The sequence below is a fragment of the Schistocerca serialis genome, chromosome 2 (genome assembly GCF_023864345.2).
Source record: "Schistocerca serialis cubense isolate TAMUIC-IGC-003099 chromosome 2, iqSchSeri2.2, whole genome shotgun sequence".
NCBI lineage: Eukaryota > Metazoa > Arthropoda > Insecta > Orthoptera > Acrididae > Schistocerca > Schistocerca serialis.
The window spans coordinates 573547034-573566359 of NC_064639.1; positions in this window are offsets into that span (position 1 = coordinate 573547034).

Consider the following 19326-nt stretch of genomic DNA (forward strand, 5'->3'; position numbering starts at 1 on the left):
AAAGTGGAGTAACCTCACCAGACTGTTTGTAAGAATGGTAGATAACACACATTACAGGGCCAGAACACATAGTAAGCAATTAAAAGATCAAAGACTACAAAGATATTACATCCGTAGCCAGAAAGAACAAAACACTATTCATACATCTCGTAACAATGTAGTACTCTAACCAAACATTTTCTAGAAGACTATGTGATAAACTTTTAAATTTTCATTATATAAGGGATTTTTCCTCTTTCTTTTTTTATTTTCATTTTTATTATACTTTTTTATTTTACATTCTTAATTACTCTACAATAACAAGATTCTTTATATTCAGAAAGACCGAAGAGAAACATCTTTACGATAAAATATAAAAAAGTTAATACACATAGCTAAAAGGTATTAATTCAATTTGAAATTTTTTTTATTAAATTAGGTACCATCCAGTAATACAACAAATATTAAACTCATTACTTGTAATGTCTTCAGCAAAGGTAATCAGAAATTGTCACAGTCGCAGTCTTGTGAAACCACAAGAACAGGTATGACCCATTGGTGGGCTACCCCATGGCATAATCAGGATCGAAATCTTTCACAAGTGATATACTGGTAGCATATCAAATTAACAAAGAGTATACGTTAGCATTACCATAAGCAAGAATTATAAAGACTAAAACACGAAAAATAAAGGACGGATGACGGAAAGTAGAAAGATTGTGGTTTAACGTCCCGTCAACAACGAACCCATTAGAAGCGTGTCAACAGCTCGGATTATTTTCAAGGATGGGGAGGGAATCAGCCGTGCCCTTTCACTGGAACCATTCCAGCATTTGGCTGGAGCGACTGAAGGAAATCACGGAAAAACTAAATATGGAGTCCAGACGCGGTTTGAACCGTCGTCCTCCCGAAAGCGAGTTCAGTGTGCTAACCACTGCGCCACCTGACTCGGACGATGGGTGGGTGCGGGAGTGGGACCTGGCACAGCTGTAGGAGGGGGAGGAGGGATAGTGTCAGGCACAGACTAAGTACGCTGTGCCACTCTCCTCATGCATTCTAGAGAGTTGCAGTGCGTGCTTTAAACTAACAGGTTTATTCAGCTTATGTACAGTTTAGATCCAAGTATGCCATCCAAGTAGTTACTGCAGGGTGTGACCAACTATATCGTAGTGTACCTGCTTCACAAGCAAATGGAAGTCAAACAAAATTAGTAACAATGTTGAAACGAGTAAACCAATATGTTGATTGGGAAACTATTATTAAAAAGATCAATAACTTATGTAAAAATATCAAAAGTAATTCAGAAAGCCATTATTGAAGCTCCATGTCGTTAAATACATAAAATAAACATAACTCTTAACACAAGCTGGTGCTGAAGATTCGAAAACGCCATCTCCGAAACCTTCGGAAATCTTTGCCAACCAGAAAACTTCCGGTGTCTGAGGAGAGCACCACTACTCCACACAGGGGAGGGTGGACTTTGGAAAGGCCTTCTCGATTTGTTCTGACAATGCGTAGACCCTGACATGCTGTTTCCACCTTCACTTCCTCTCTCTCTCTCTCTCTCTCTCTCTCTCTCTCTCTCTTTCTTCCTCCCTCCCTGTTGTGTCTCCCTTGGGTGTACTTAGATTGCTTTAAACTAACATCACTTTCTTCTAAGAACTGCTTTAGATTTTGCTTAGCTTCTGGATTTTTCAATTAGGCCAACTATATTCTTGGTATTATCACTCATGATTCCCATGTTTGGGAATTGAGATTATGCCAGTGAAATGACTGCGTGTGTGTGTGTGTGTGTGTGTGTGTGTCTACATGTGCACAAAACTGGAAGTAAACTAGTCTGTGTTCTGAACGAACATGTCCCACTACCTTGCAGCGAAATCAATATACACTTTTAATTTTATCCATATCTTGATAAAAGTGAAGATGTGGTATAACTTAAGGGGACATTGTATGCGAAATTTATTGAAATTTGACACTTTCTGTTTTCTACTCCATAATGTACTTTGAACTTTCCTGAAAATTTTCTTATGTAATACATTAAATACAGACAATCGTGAGACCTTCACACAATATTTTGAATGTTGACAGGCGACTGTCAAATTTTGCAGCTACGCATATACTGCCACAGTTGAGCAGTCATATCTTATGAACTACACAGTCTAGAAGGCTGTGAATTGCTCTGTTTTGTGCCTACTGCTACGTTTCAGAAGTTGGCATTAGGAATAAACAAATCAGCCCTTTGTTTCTGATTCTAGGTTTCTTTGAAAGTAGTGTGACTATCGGCTATTTTTGTAGTGAGCTAACTTATATTGTTTTTTATACGTAAATAAAATGACTAAGCGTAAAAGTAACTTCAAGAAACGCAAATTGCCGGGTAGCAAGGTATGTGAGACCTGCATTTTGTTCGGAAGTACTTGAAAACATGTATGCTAGCTGTGAAGGAAACCACGATAATGATTCTGAAGTGACCACCCCCCGCCCCCCTCTAGTGGATCGAAAAGGAAAATAACCTTGGAAACAGGTGACAGTGGTAAAAGTAATGATACTATGGACAACATCATTACTGATCTGCAAATCCTTGCAGAGGTTCTTTCTGAAACTGTCTCTTGCTGTCTTTGTGGTGGTGAAGTCAAACTTTATGAGGATGTTTGAGGATATTGGAGCTAGAATAAGTGATGTGTCTAAATTAATTATCAAATGTCAGAAGTGCAAAAGCGAAAAAGCATTTCATACTTCATCAAAGTGTTCAGTTAACGAATTGTATGAAACTAATGTGAGACTGTTCTATGGCCTTAGATGCATTGGTAAAGGTGCAATGGCTGGTAATGTTCTCTGCACTGTGTTGAATTTGCCAAAACCACCTCCTACGTATACGAAATATGTAACAGCAACTAGAGACTCTGTAAATACTGTGGCTGAAGATTCAGTGGCTGCTGCTACATCAAAAGCTGTTGAAAAAATGAGGGTCACACAGGCATCAGCATTGCTGTGGATGGATCCTGGGGAAATCCTGGCAAAAGCGTGGGTTTAGTTCCAAAAACTGGTTTTACATCTGCAATATGTATTGCCACTGGAAAAATTTTGGATTTTGAAATTCTCATTAAGTACTGACAAGGTTGTACAATGAACCAGAAGAACAGATTACTTCATAAGCATCAGTGTATAAAAAAGTTTTGATGACACAAGTGGAGGAATGGAGGTAGAGGGAGCAGTTAACATTTTCCAGCGTTCGCAGAAGGAGAGAGGTCAGATATGGGAATTACTTAGGCGATGCAGACAGTAAGGCTTTCATTGCAGTACAAAACAGTAAGCCATATGATGTCCCTATACAAAAACTTGAGTGTGTAGGACATGTCAAAAAAGGATGGGAACACGTCTGCGTAAGCTAAAAACCAGGTTGGGTAGAACAAAACTGTCTGTTGGCAAGACAATAAAATGTGCTGGAAGACTAACGGACAAAGTAATTGGTGAATTACAGGGATATTACGGGAAGGCCACTAGAGATAACTGTAACAATTTAGAGAAGATAAAAGAGCTGTGTGGAGCACTTTCTTTCATCGAATATCAACCGATGAAAAGCCATGTTACGCTTTGTGTCCACCTCCACCAAACACTTGGTGTAACTATAGGTAACCTAAATTTTCTGGCACCCTGCATGAATTTACACATAAACATTCTCTTTCTTTGGCAGTAATGGAGGCAATCAAATACGTTTACAGAGATTTGACAAATCCTGAGCTACTAAAGAAGTGTTTGCATGGGAAGACCCAGAATGTGAATGAGTCCTTCAATAATGTTGTGTGGTGCCGTGTGCCTAAAAATGTATTTGTTGGCCTTATGACTCTAAACTTAGCAGTGCCTGATGTTGTAATAACTTTTAGTGGTGGGAACTATGAAAGATTAAAGGTTCTGGAGGACCACAGGACTGTGGGAACTGGATGAGCTTCGTGTACATGAAACAGAGTTAGCTACACAGCAAATGACAAAAGAAGGAAGAAAGAAAAGGAGGAGGCAAGTACTTGGCTGTTGTGACACGGAAGAAGACACAGGCTATGGGCCAGGGCATTTCTAGTGCATAAAAGAGGCAGGAATGAAGTCTGCATAAGAATTTGTAATAAAAATGTTTTAAACCTCAATATCTCTGAACTAAATTTTTTGCAATAATTGACACGTTTTCTAACAAAGTGCTGATGGTAGAGACATGAAATTTTCACACCATGCCAAGTGTGAGATTCAACGCGTATGGAACTAAAATAATTGAAATCTCCTTAGTTGTTTTGTTTTTATGTTCATTTATTTACAAAATTCTGTCAAGAAATTGAGTGTTTGAAAAAAAGAAGATAACATGCCATACAGTACAATTTTAGTAATAATTCTAGTTCAGTGTATCTATGAAGGTGCATTCAATAATTAGGTTGGTGTCTTAAAAGGTTTCCAAGATGATGGGTCACATAATTCGATAATTTAACATTGGCGACATAGGACATACAGTGTCCTCTTAATGAGTCAAGAGAACATTTCAGCTGTATCACATTTGCAATATCAATCACAATAAACTATGAACAAACTGAAACTGACACACTTTGGAAGGGAACGATTTACAACTCAGTAATCAGAATACTTCATCGAATGAAAACGACAAATCTGTTCATAAATGTAAAAATTTTATGCTAAATGAAGACAGCTTAGCGGACGCTTCGTGTTGATACTGCGACTAGCCACTTTATGCTGCATTTTAAAAACATTTTTGTTTTTCCATTTGTTGGTTTTCTAGCCACTGCAAGGTGAACTTCAGATGGCGAATATCTGCAGGTGCTTAACATATTAAAAAGTGTAGGACCGTGGCGTTTAAAAAATTCCTTTGGAGTTATATAGATTTTGCGGTTCTGTGTACATAAATAAACAATTACGGTATTTTGTTATTTGCACGCAATGAAATTGGTGAAGTTGTAAGCTACGCACCACTATAAAATACACAACCATTGTAACTTCATAATTAAAACTCGTATCTTTCGTGTTTTCATCCCAATGTAGATATAATAATTAAGTGAACTGTATCCATGTTCTAGGGGCGCCGTCATTTAGCTTCATAACGTTGTATGTAAATCTTCGCACTCCTGAAATATTTTTGAGGTAAGTATAGATAATATCTTTCGACGACTGACCCACAAATGGCAAAGAAAGTTATATGACAAAGTGTCACACCTCAAATCACAAAAATCATGTCTCGTATGACAAAGTCTTCTATCTCATATGACAAAGTGTCGTATCTCTCAGTTAGAGCTTTAGTCGAAAGTTTGTAGGTAAGTTGTTAAATAAACCGCGTGTAAATGATACGTTTCTCGCGCTGGTATGTAACAGATCGGTTTAAAATGCAATTACCTACAATTTCATGGTTCAGACAGTGCGTAAGTAACTAACACCGAAATCTATTTATGAATACAAAAGGCTAGATTCTACATAAATTCAAGTGTTTCAAACAGCGTCCTCAACCACACCTAGTATTAAATTTAAATAGTCTGTAAATACCCATCGTCTGAGAGTGAGCTTGCAGTGGCTTGAAACTTCGTTTTTGAAGCACTGTGTGATGACTGGACGCTTTTATCACAGGCACACTTTCAACGTTCATAATGGGTAAAATAAATTTAGAAGACAACCAGAACAAAGGTAGGATGAAATGCAACTTCACTGGGTAACACATATGACTCTAAACAAACCCTGAAGTGCGAGAGTTCGTCATAAAATTATAATTATGTAAGTTATACAGATAAATTTTTGTTTGTTTGAAAACGCTTCCCCGCAGTCCTAGTACACACTTAAACCACTGCGCTGCAGAACCGCAGCACGCTGTGTGTTGAGACAAAACGAAATGGCACAGTCTGTTAATAAAGTGAAGTACATGCTTGGGTTTCAATTATCTCCTCGCTGAAACAGTTTCGCATAGAATATTTTTTTTCTTTTCTTTTCTTTTTTTGTTGGTTCATGTCTGCAGTTTTGATACACGCTGAAACCCATGTGCCACAGTAGCACAGTACTAAAGGAGAAAAGAAAGAAAAGAAACACACGGGACAGCCTATGACCACGGAATTAACGGAGTGTGTAACGCCGGAAATGCATATCCTCCTATTTTCATCTATTGTACTATTATTTTTTTTCCTTGTTTTGTTACCTCAAGATATGACATTTCTGTCTCTTTATGCATTGTAATTGTTTTACTGTTTGTATATATATATATTTATGCACTTATGTCGATGTATAATTGGTTTGTTTCGTAAATATTATTTGTATTTTTACGCTGGGTCTTGCCTAGGGAAAACTGCTATCGAACGATTACATCGATGGGTCGTGTGAAGAATCAAAGTGTGTAGGATCTTTGGGAGTGTTAACTCTGCCGCGTGGGGCGCGGGCAGTGAGAGTCTGGCTGGAGTAGCGAGTGGAGCAGGTGTGTTGTGTGACGCTCCCGCGAGTTGCCGCGCTTTCGGGGTTTGGCAGCATGTAATTGCGCTCGACTCGCGATGATAGTTTCTGACATGGTGTCGCGGACGGGAAGCATTAGCTGGCGCACATCAAGAGCCCGTTTCCCCTGGTGACCGTGTCGAGAAGAAGGCGCGCCAACATCCAGCTTCTGCAACAGCGACGGACGACAATGAGTGACTGTCGCCACCTCCTCGATCGACGGCTTCAAACCTTCAATCAACCAACAAGGAAGACTAAAAGCACGTAAAGTTTCAGAACTGTATGGCAGACCTCAGCTTTTCAAATTGTTCCATTTGCCTCGCAAAATTACAGCAACTTAGCATGAACCTTTGTTGCTCATTGTCCCAATTGCATTGCCAAGCAGGGTCCCTTCCTTTTCCGAAATGAGCCCGAGGGTCGTTGAAATTCAAACGCCAGCATCATTCGATTTCACTGCTTTAATTTCAAAGTTCAGCTGGCTACAATATTTAGATTGCACAAGCACAAATTAAGAGTGCGAGTTTTGTTACCGTATTTTAGTTACCTGTGACTGCAGCTCAGCTTGGTACGTACTAAATTTTACTATTGTTAATAGTTCAGAATCATTTAATTCAAGTTCAAAGTTAAATCTCTTGTTTCTAAATTGCGTAGAGTCAAGTTGCTTTTGAAATGATTGTTGAGGTAGTCCAAGACTAACCGTATTTTACTGGATTTCGATGTGCTTCAGAAAGAAAGCTCACTATTAACTTCAGTCACTAAATTAACTTTCGATTTTCCGGTTTTATTAATTCTTTTGCTAAATTAAGTCAGAGTGTAGCGAAATTTATTACTTCTGACAAACTTCCAGATTTCACACTACACGTGTCAACCTTCAGTTGCCACGCTTCTAGTGTTAATTATATGTGTAATAACCTTTCTTTTTCAGTTACTATAGTAATTGTCCTTAGGACTGGCGACCGTGATTTCCCCCAAATCTCAAATATCTAATTACCGCTAGTTAATTGTTAACGTAACGGCCGCACATTTACTTTCTTCATTAACTTCACCCCTTTTCAAAATTAATTTCCACCAGTTTCATTTGCATTTTTCCTTTCATTTAGATGTAACCCTTTCCTCCCTCTTTACCGACAGATTAACTTCGGTGACGATTGCTTTTCCCAAATTTCGATTAGGTACACGCGGTTTAATTTTTCACTGTCATTAAGGTCGATAAGTGAGAGGGGGAGGTTACACGTGGCGACCGTGACATGACAATCTTCAGATTTGAGGTTGTTCTGGACACGAATTTTGTATGTTGCAAATCTCGTAACAAAGTACTGGTTACGTACAGGCCGTTACGTCAGCGAGAATAAGTAGTGGGAGTAATCCTAATTATATTTGAGATTTGGCAGTTATATTGAAAATTATTAAAATGAGTGAAGGCAACAATTGCCAAAATTTGGTAGACTTGGATACGGAACAATCGGTCGAACAGTGGGAAACGCGCGCCGCGGTACCCATTGTTCAGGGGCAGGCGGCTAGCATGAAAGACGCGACCGCCGAAACGCAACAAAGAGCAGAAATGGAATTCCAAAGTTTAGAAAATGTTTCGGAATCAGAAGTGAAAATCAAATCTGAATCCCTTGATGACGAATACGGGGGGAAAATTAAAGAGGAAGCCGCTACGGAAGTAAAACCGGTAGTTTCCGGGAATTTAACTGATTTATTGAATATTTTGATTAACGAAATCAAGAGTCAATCGGCCAAGCAAGAAGATCAGGCTGCCAAACAAGAAGCTCAGGCTGCCAAGCAAGAAGCTCAGTCTGAAAAATTTGAACGGATGCTAGGCAATCAGAACAAAGCTATTAATGTTGTTAACAACAATGTTGAAGTTGTTAACACAAAACTTGATAAAATCAAAGACGATATTGTCGTGATTAATACCGAAATCAGTAACCTTAAACAGGAAATGATAGGCGTTCAGGCGGAAATTGCGAGCATAAATACTCGTTTTGATTCCGAAATTAGCAGAATCGAGAAAAGTGTAGGAGACGCAGTTGCTCCGATCATCGAGAATAAGGTGACGGAACAAATTCAGTTAGTGAGAAAAGAGGATCAACAGAAGGTGGAAACTTTAAAGGCTTTAGTATCCGAAGTAGATACCAAAGTGACGAAGCAGGCTAATACCTGCGAAGAGAAAAAAAGGGAAGTAGAAACGCTTGCGACAACCACTTGCCAAGTAATTACGAGAGTGTCGGAATTAGAAAAGAAACTTGACGAAAAACAGAGCTATGTGCCAATCTATGCACATAGTTCGGAATTGTTGACGAAAGAGGAGCGGTTCGACCCCTTGAAAAAAGGCGGTATACACGCGACGGATTTCATTAAGAATTGTGAAAGAGTTTTACCCAGATCATGGACTAATGAGAGAAAAATTAATGCGATTATTGATGTGTTGGCTGGTGATGCCAAGCGTTGGGGCTTAAACCTCAACATTACGGACCTGACTTTTGACGAATTTAAAAATTTGTTTCTGGCTGAATACTGGTCAGAGCAAAAACAGCAAAGTGTCTGGCGTGAATTTGTCGTATCGAGGCCTTTCGATGCGAATTCGCGCGGTTCGATGAAGGAGTTTTGTGAGGGCTGGATCCGCAAGTTGGAATATTTGCGTGATCGCCGCACGGAATCCGAAATAGTCTGGGAACTCTACATGAAGCTTCCAGATGATACAAAACGCTACGTAGGAAGCAATTACAGAACAATAAATGATTTCCTGGAAAGAGTGGAGGATGAGGACAATTGGCGCAATAATCGCGACAGTGGTAGAGGCCGTGGTAACAACAACGGGTACCACAGCAACCACAACAACGATAACCATGGGAATAATGCATACCGCAACCATGGCAGCAATAACAATAATGGTTCGGATCGCAATAACAATCGGTACAATGCAAATAATAACAGGAATGACGGAAACCAGTATCATACTAGCGTGATACGGGCTGCGCAGAATAGTAATAACGCCAGAGGATGTGACCAGCCGCCTCAGCAGTATCCGGGGAGCGTATCTGCTGGGACGAGACAGGGAAACCATTAGCCGCGCCGGTGAGGGGCCGACCGGGCGTGGAGAAATTTTGGCGGCCCAATAACAGGAGAAAACCCAGGTGTCGTCGTTATGAAAATTCCGTATGGAATAATCAACGGCGGGAGAGTGTGCCAGTATTAGGAGAAAGGAGTGCGCCCACAAGTAGTAGATCAGCTGTAGACACGGCAGTAGAAAATACATTCACTGTCAGTGAGAACAATTTAAGTAGTGTTCCGGAAATCGACTATAAAGTGGCAGCTGTAATACCCACAGCGGAACTGGAGATTGAGTTTAAGAATGATTCGCAAGTGTTGAAAGAAGATCAGATGTCGGATAAAACGTCCGTCATCGAGCGAGGGGATGCAGAGAGGGATGAGGTCTGGTTAAGGCAGTTCGGTCGCTTACACGACGAACTAAGAGATTATAGGGGTCTGTACGGGAGAAGTGTTTATGGGGAGCGCGGGCAGGATTTGCCGCGTCTCGTCCCGCAGGAAGATAGTGATTGTGAAGTGATGGAAAGTTCTGGCCCTAACCGGCAGACTTTACTAGAAATAGTTGATGTTAAGGGGGAGCACGAGCAAGATGCGTCGTGTTTCGTCCCGCAGGAGTTGAATGTTGAAGTAGTAACGGAAAGTTCTGGCCCTAACCGGCAGACTTTACCGAAAGTTGTAGTGGTAGAAGTAGCCGACTCATCCGACGCGAACATCCGGTTTAAACATTGCGAGAGTATTAAGGAGAAAGATTACGAAAATTTTAGTGATAGCCGGACACGATTGGTAGAAAAGCACGTAGATTACAGCGTGTATGAGGTTAGAGCTGACATTATACGGTCAGAAGATAACAGTGTGGGTTGCGCAGATCTAGAGGAAGTAATTGCAGATACTACTGGGCACATGTCTCCAGGTAGATCGGCAGATGAGATCAATCTGATTAAAGAGGAATCAACGAAGGTGACAATTAGTGAATTGATAGCAAAGCAACACTCACTAGTTGACGAGTTACAGGAAAAGGTTTCGGTATTGGAGGCGACGTTACAGACTAAGCCTCAGGACAAACGTGTTGAAATTAAAACTGTATGTGAACAGAGGCTGAAAAAGCCGCCAGATAAACCGGATTTAGGATCAAAGCCGGATGGTTTTTTCTGGAATGACCTGGATATAGACGAGGATTTACTGTGGGAAAATAAAGAAACAGTCGAGGACAAGTTGTAAGTAGGCTGTTTATGTTTTCTTTATGTAAATAGGCTGTTTAGGTTCTTATGTTGGTAATGCCGCCGCCACGTAGCGCTCTCTGTATGAAAATGAAATCACTGGCTGTGCTGTGTGCAGTCTGTGGCTAGTTTGCATTGTTGTCTGCCATTGTAGAGGGGCAGCTGGATGTTAACAGCGCGTAGCGTTGCGCAGTTGGAGGTGAGCCGCCAGCAGTGGTGGATGTGGGGAGAGAGATGGCGGAGTTTTGTAATTTTTCATGAACTGCTATATTTATATATGATGATATCAAGGTAAATACATTGTTTGTTCTCTATTAATATCTTTCATTTGCTAACTATCCCTATCAGTAGTTAGTGCCTTCCATAGTTTGAATCTTTTATTTAGCTGGCAGTAGTGGCGCTTGCTGTATTGCAGTAGCTTGAGCAGCGAAGATTTTTGTGAGGTAAGTGATTTGTGAAAGGTATAGTTTAATGTTAGTCAAGGCCATTCTTTTGTAGGGAATTTTGAAAGTCAGATTGCGTTGCGCTAACAAAGTATTGTGTGTCAGGTTAAGCACAGTCTCGTGTATAATTGTTCAAAGGGGACGTTTCATATGGCGACCCTGCAATCCAATTTGTAAAAATTTTTGTGGGGAGCAGGGGGGTACATGCTTACTTTGTGTACCATGTGTGTGGCAACCACAAGGAACCCTAGCTAATATGGTATTTGCTTATACAACTTTACACATCGGTACCATATTTCTCTAACACACAATTTACACAGCTATCTGATCATTTAACTGAGAGAGAGAAACATTTATTTTTACTACATCAGTGACACATGTTTACGTAATTACACCGTTGGATAACTTCACACTTACGAAATTGTATTTTGTCTGTACTGTGTGAACTCTTCATATTTTTTTGGAACCATTGTGATACTATGAGAGCTTTGAATGATGTATTTGGTAAAGGGATTATGATTTTTAAAGTACGTTTGAGGCAGATGACACTTTTGACATGAGCAGAGAATTTTTTTAATTATTGGAGGAAGCTACGACGATTTTGAGATTTGACCGAGGTGTTATGATGTTATTTTTACAACGACGATGTGTATTATGCTGCTGAGGTATGTTTACGATTAATAGGCTGAGGCTATATGAGTTATTTGATTATGCTTCATATTTATAATGACGAAATATTGACGAGTGTCGATGGATACGTATATGTGTAATAAGGTAAGGAGTAATGAATAGTGGGTAGGGACTCTTGACTTGTGAAAAAGGATGTTGGAAACCAAGAATCGTACTTTAAGAGTTATGACATGTGTGAATCATGTGTGAATGTATCACAATGCCACTGAACATTTTTTGGACACTGTTATATTCATAGGATTTTGTTTCTACAGATTTGCAACGCTAATTCTTGACCTGTGAAATATTTTTATGTGAGGCTGTCACTGTAGCGGTAAATATTTCCGTAAGAAAGTTAAGTGACCACCTGCACGTAATGCGTCGCGGGCACCCAGCTGTGTCAGACGCCTGGAGAAAAAGCCATTATTGCGAGCCCTTTTCAGCGGCACAGGTAGAAAAAAAAGGGGACGTGGGACGTGTCAAACACCTGGAGAACAAGCCAGTAGGGTGTGCCTTTCATCGCTAATGCGACACCCTCGTTACTTGAAAACATATGATTACTCGCACTTTGTGCTAATTACTGAAATGCTTATGAATTGATGGGAAATATTCGTACATCTGCACACCTGATTACGACAAGCGTCTTTCTACGAGAGTTGAGAGAATTTCTACTAACTTATGAAATGTCACATGACTATTGAATGATATTTTTATGCTTTGGTTTGCGTAACTGCTTATTTCATTTGATACCTGTTTTTCAGCTGTGTTGCAGCATTGCTTTTATAAAATGAAATGCATTTGCTAATGTGAACACTTTCTGTCAACAGATCTATTAAATAATTATTTTATGATCCACATTCTTTAAAAAAAAAAGGAGCACTTGGAAAGGAAAGAACAATAAGAAGGAACTAATAACAGTAACACATAATTTTCTTTTCAAGTACTTGGTAATTTCTTTTGTAGAATAAATTGTGATGCATCACTCTAATGTTAAGATGTGACATAGGTATTAGACATGGCCATTTTAGTGTAATATTTTTTCTGCTTGCGCTATGTCATGTTTAGGTATAAGTTGCTGCTGTTTGCCAGGCATAGTGTTATTGAATTTGACTTTTGCTCATTTATGCTGCTAGCTTTGCCAATTTGCATTTTTTGCATTGCTGTTTGTGTTGATTTGTTATGTGATGCTGCATTGCCTCGTCCCTTAGTTTAGCATCTGAGCTCAGTAGATTTAAGTTAGCTTAAGATGGGGTAGGCTATATGAGAGAACGAGATGTGATGAATTGGAAGAAATGCATTGAGAAGCTATAAGAAAATGGTTTGGCCAAAAAAAAGTATTTTGAAAGAGGATATGAGCAAAAAAGTAGGGTTTAGGGACAACAGGTTTACGTAGGATTTTCTTGGAAATAAATAATGAGGTAAGAAATATGTGAACATATAAATACAGAAAGCATGCTTTGATAGGATTTTTTTGGTGGAAACAAATTTTGAAATAAGACGAAAGATCTATGGAATGAAGTTTTAGGTTGGACTGCAGTACCAAATGTTACACTGAAAACAAACCCTGCCCTTTCCCTTTTGTGTTATCCCACTATATGTTTGTGTACCCTTGTGTATTTGTTTTCTTCCTGTCTCTGTGTAGTTTCATAGAATTTTTTTATTTTAATATTAAGCTACATTCACTATGATGAGGAATACTGTTATCCTCGAATATAATTGGCATTAATAATATGTTATTTACTTTGTAAAGATGTTAGACATTATTAATTCCGTTCTGTTTAATGCTCATGTGTGAAGTTGACGTTTCAAAGGTTATTGTGATCTTTTATGTATCTACTTATCTCATAATTCCTGTAACACTGATGTATATGTCATTTCGATTCTTTTGTAAAGCCTGTACTACAAATGTTATCTGTATTATTATGTTCTTTAATGATGTATTTTGTACCTTTGTAATTGTATTTTCATGTTGTAAATTTATAAAATTGTAATTGACACCAGTTCATCTTATTATTAACTTGTAAGTTACATTTCACTGCACACGTTTCTGTTGGTGATAGTATATGGACAATATGTGAGAAGTAGGGACTGATAGTGTTTGCACGTGTGTTAATAATTCAGCAAGGGACTGGATAACAGCATTGCTGGTTCTAAGGACAATTCCAAAAACTTTGTGAGTGCACAAGTGGTGGTTTATGGACTTGCTATATTCTCCGCAAGACTCTTCGATGGTGAATGTGCACCTGCACAATCGCAACAGATGGCTGCTGGTCATCTCTACAAGGACTACAGTGGGTCTGCACCTCTGGTGGCCCACCAATACCATTATCTCTACAAGGACTACAGTGGGTCTGCACCTCTGGTGGCCCACCAATACCATTATCTCTACAAGGACTACAGTGGGTCTGCACCTCTGGTGGCCCACCAATACCATTATCTCTACAAGGACTACTGTGGGTCTGCACCTCTGGTGGCCCACCAATACCATTATCTCTACAAGGACTACAGTGGGTCTACATCTTTGATGATCCATCAGTACCATTATTTCTACAAGGACTGCAGTGGGTCTGCGCCTCTGGTGGCTCACCAATATCGTAATCTCTACCAGGACTGCAGTGGGTCTGCTCTGTGATGACCTACCAATATTCTTCAAAACTTCTAATGACTCTGCTGTGGGTTTGCTCTGTTGTGACCCATTACTTGTCTGCATGTCGAGAGTCAGCACTGTCTTTCCGTTGGAAGGACAACACTACTTCTTCAAGACTGCATGGAAATCCACTACTTCCGTGTGCATTTTCTTCTACTGCTCAGACTTTGAGAAAAACACTACTATTTTACCGTAATGAACGATCAGGACTGTCTTTGTGGACTGTGAGAAAATTTCAGCTTTTGACCAACATTGTATCAATAAGTGTGTGCATTCTGTGAGAAAATTTGAGCTTTTGACCAACATTGTATCAATAAGTGTGTGTATTTGATATCTTTGTTATTGCAATAATGAAAAATTTTTTCAAATCTGTATTGGCCACTGCCCAACCCAATTTGTAAAATTTTTTGTGGGGAGCATGGGGGTTATGTAAGTAGGCTGTTTATGTTTTCTTTATGTAAATAGGCTGTTTAGGTTCTTATGTTGGTAATGCCGCCGCCACGTAGCGCTCTCTGTATGAAAATGAAATCACTGGCTGTGCTGTGTGCAGTCTGTGGCTAGTTTGCATTGTTGTCTGCCATTGTAGAGGGGCAGCTGGATGTTAACAGCGCGTAGCGTTGCGCAGTTGGAGGTGAGCCGCCAGCAGTGGTGGATGTGGGGAGAGAGATGGCGGAGTTTTGTAATTTTTCATGAACTGCTATATTTATATATGATGATATCAAGGTAAATACATTGTTTGTTCTCTATTAATATCTTTCATTTGCTAACTATCCCTATCAGTAGTTAGTGCCTTCCATAGTTTGAATCTTTTATTTAGCTGGCAGTAGTGGCGCTTGCTATATTGCAGTAGCTTGAGCAGCGAAGATTTTTGTGAGGTAAGTGATTTGTGAAAGGTATAGTTTAATGTTAGTCAAGGCCATTCTTTTGTAGGGAATTTTGAAAGTCAGATTGCGTTGCGCTAACAAAGTATTGTGTGTCAGGTTAAGCACAGTCTCGTGTATAATTGTTCAAAGGGGACGTTTCATAGTTACAGACTAAGCCTCAGGACAAACGTGTTGAAATTAAAACTGTATGTGAACAGAGGCTGAAAAAGCCGCCAGATAAACCGGATTTAGGATCAAAGCCGGATGGTTTTTTCTGGAATGACCTGGATATAGACGAGGATTTACTGTGGGAAAATAAAGAAACAGTCGAGGACAAGTGTAGACAGATAGTAGTGTCTGTTAATATGCACGACCTACAACTAAACGTGTTGATTGACACCGGTGCAGAATTGAGTGCTGTATCTGGGAAAATATTTGAGTTACTGAAAGACAGACCTGGCATCGTAGTTATGCCAGTAACAGGAGTGAAAATTATCGGTGCTACTGGGAAGGCCAGTAAACCGGTCACAAAACAGATTTTTGTCAACTTCGAGATATGTGGGGCACGATTTGAACAAGAGTTTGTCGTCGTGCCAGACTTAACTACGGAAGTAATTATCGGGTTAGATTGGCTATTAAAGTACCGTGCAGTGATTAACTGCGAAAGCAAAACTTTGACATGTACGTCCCAAGATAAAACAATAGTAGTTAGTTTTGACGAGGCAGGAGACGGTGTGCATAGGCAATACCAGCCTATACACATTGTTAACTGACCGAATGGTATTGATGTAGGTATGAATTTGAACTACTGTAATGTGAGGAATCTCGGCATTGACAAATGTGTAGAAAGTGAAATGGAAGAGATAATCAAATTCCCTCCACGGATTAACATTAGTATTGGTGTGAAAAAAGATCGTTTGCGAGAAGTAATGAAGCTTAAAGCCGATGCTCGCATACGTCGTCATGACGCTAAAGCGCGTTTTGCTAAGTTTGCGATCGGAGACTTAGTACTTGTAAAAGCTCATGAGAAATCGAGCGAGATAGACAACGAAATCTCTAAATTTAAGTTTGTTTATAATGGACCATATAAAGTCATTGGTATACCTCACACAAATGCTTATTGCTTAGAGTATCCAAGCTCTGGAAAGCTATTAGGTATACGAAACATTGTAGACCTGAAATTGTACCAACCAAGGATTGATTAGTACCACAGATAGGGTAATTTGTACAGTATGTAGATATAGAGTGTAAGATTTAAGGATGTGCCATGTGGCGATGCATTTGCCTGACCTAGAGGTCATTAAAGAAGTTGCAATTAATAAGTAATTTATGTTGATTACATGATTTAAGAGTTACTGAATATTAATCAATTTAAAAATCCAAGCTGCTAGTTTAAGTTTTCAGCTGAGTCACAGTAGATTAAGCAATGTAAATATGATTTTGTAACTAGCTGTAAGATTCCATGAATATGTGTTTTACTAGTCATTGCCGATGTACTTAGACGCTGTTTTAAGTTTCAGGCTTGTACATGTGTGATGATGGACAGTGTTGAGTTATCCACTGTGATACTTTAAGGGACTCCTTGAGATTACTCGGGAGTGAGTTTTTCCTAAACAATTCAGGGAAACGGACGTTCTGGAAATGCCGTTACGCAGGCGAGTGAGATCAAGCGTGCCGCACAGGCGGGCGCAACAATACTGGCGAGGCGGAGCCGCTGTCGGCTCTTGTGCCGCTGTCGGCTCTTGGGCCGCTGTCGGCATTCTTTGTACTTGCGGGTACGAAAGGCGGAATAGTTTTTCTTCCCGGACAGCTGATGTGAAAGAATTCTGCTGTCAATATTTATGTTTTTTTCGATCTACTGAATATTATTTTCTTGTTTAGCGTTAAGTAAATTCTCGTGACGAGAATATTAATTATGAAAAGGTTATATAAAATGTGTAGTCTATTTAATTATTTATTTGCGTATTTTGATCTACCTGTTTTTATGACCATGCAATCTAATTAATTTTGCAAATAGTATTCCATTTCTCATAGTGTTACGAATTTTAATGATTTTGGAATAGCTAAACCATTTTCTATATTTTCTATGAATTTTAATATGTTGCCAACCTGTTTTATTTTGTGCAAGGTGACAGAGTGGAATGAGATTAGGAGTGTCTCCACTCAATTATTATGGTCTAAAAATTGATTTATGGTTAATTAGACGAATGCTAACTTTTGTTGATGTTTTGAGCATATGCATTTCCGCTGTTTCTTTTTTGGGACATTTTCTGAGTCTGTTTACGTTACACGAACATCCTCAGACAATGTGGGGCACGTGTAACGCCGGAAATGCATATCCTCCTATTTTCATCTATTGTACTATTATTTTTTTTCCTTGTTTTGTTACCTCAAGATATGACATTTCTGTCTCTTTATGTATTGTAATTGTTTTACTGTTTCTATATATATATATTTATGCACTTATGTCGATGTATAATTGGTTTGTTTCGTAAATATTATTTGTATTTTTACGCTGGGTCTTGCCTAGGGAAAACTGCTATCGAACGATTACATCGATGGGTCGTGTGAAGAATCAAAGTGTGTAGGATCTTTGGGAGTGTTAACTCTGCCGCGTGGGGCGCGGGCAGTGAGAGTCTGGCTGGAGTAGCGAGTGGAGCAGGTGTGTTGTGTGACGCTCCCGCGAGTTGCCGCGCTTTCGGGGTTTGGCAGCATGTAATTGCGCTCGACTCACGATGATAGTTTCTGACATGGTGTCGCGGACGGGAAGCATTAGCTGGCGCACATCAAGAGCCCGTTTCCCCTGGTGACCGTGTCGAGAAGAAGGCGCGCCAACATCCAGCTTCTGCAACAGCGACGGCCGACAATGAGTGACTGTCGCCACCTCCTCGATCGACGGCTTCAAACCTTCAATCAACCAACAAGGAAGACTAAAAGCACGTAAAGTTTCAGAACTGTATGGCAGACCTCAGCTTTTCAAATTGTTCCATTTGCCTCGCAAAATTACAGCAACTTAGCATGAACCTTTGTTGCTCATTGTCCCAATTGCATTGCCAAGCAGGGTCCCTTCCTTTTCCGAAATGAGCCCGAGGGTCGTTGAAATTCAAACGCCAGCATCATTCGATTTCACTGCTTTAATTTCAAAGTTCAGCTGGCTACAATATTTAGATTGCACAAGCACAAATTAAGAGTGCGAGTTTTGTTACCGTATTTTAGTTACCTGTGACTGCAGCTCAGCTTGGTACGTACTAAATTTTACGATTGTTAATAGTTCAGAATCATTTAATTCAAGTTCAAAGTTAAATCTCTTGTTTCTAAATTGCGTAGAGTCAAGTTGCTTTTGAAATGATTGTTGAGGTAGTCCAAGACTAACCGTATTTTACTGGATTTCGATGTGCTTCAGAAAGAAAGCTCACTATTAACTTCAGTCACTAAATTAACTTTCGATTTTCCGGTTTTATTAATTCTTTTGCTAAATTAAGTCAGAGTGTAGCGAAATTTATTACTTCTGACAAACTTCCAGATTTCACACTACACGTGTCAACCTTCAGTTGCCACGCTTCTAGTGTTAATCATATGTGTAATAACCTTTCTTTTTCAGTTACTATAGTAATTGTCCTTAGGACTGGCGACCGTGATTTCCCCCAAATCTCAAATATCTAATTACCGCTAGTTAATTGTTAACGTAACGGCCGCACATTTACTTTCTTCATTAACTTCACCCCTTTTCAAAATTAATTTCCACCAGTTTCATTTGCATTTTTCCTTTCATTTAGATGTAACCCTTTCCTCCCTCTTTACCGACAGATTAACTTCGGTGACGATTGCTTTTCCCAAATTTCGATTAGGTACACGCGGTTTAATTTTTCACTGTCATTAAGGTCGATAAGTGAGAGGGGGAGGTTACAAGTGCACCATATCGTTTGGTGTTCGCGAGAGGAATACTCTGCTAACGTGACTTGGTGATTTCAGTGTGCTCCAAAACTGCAGACATG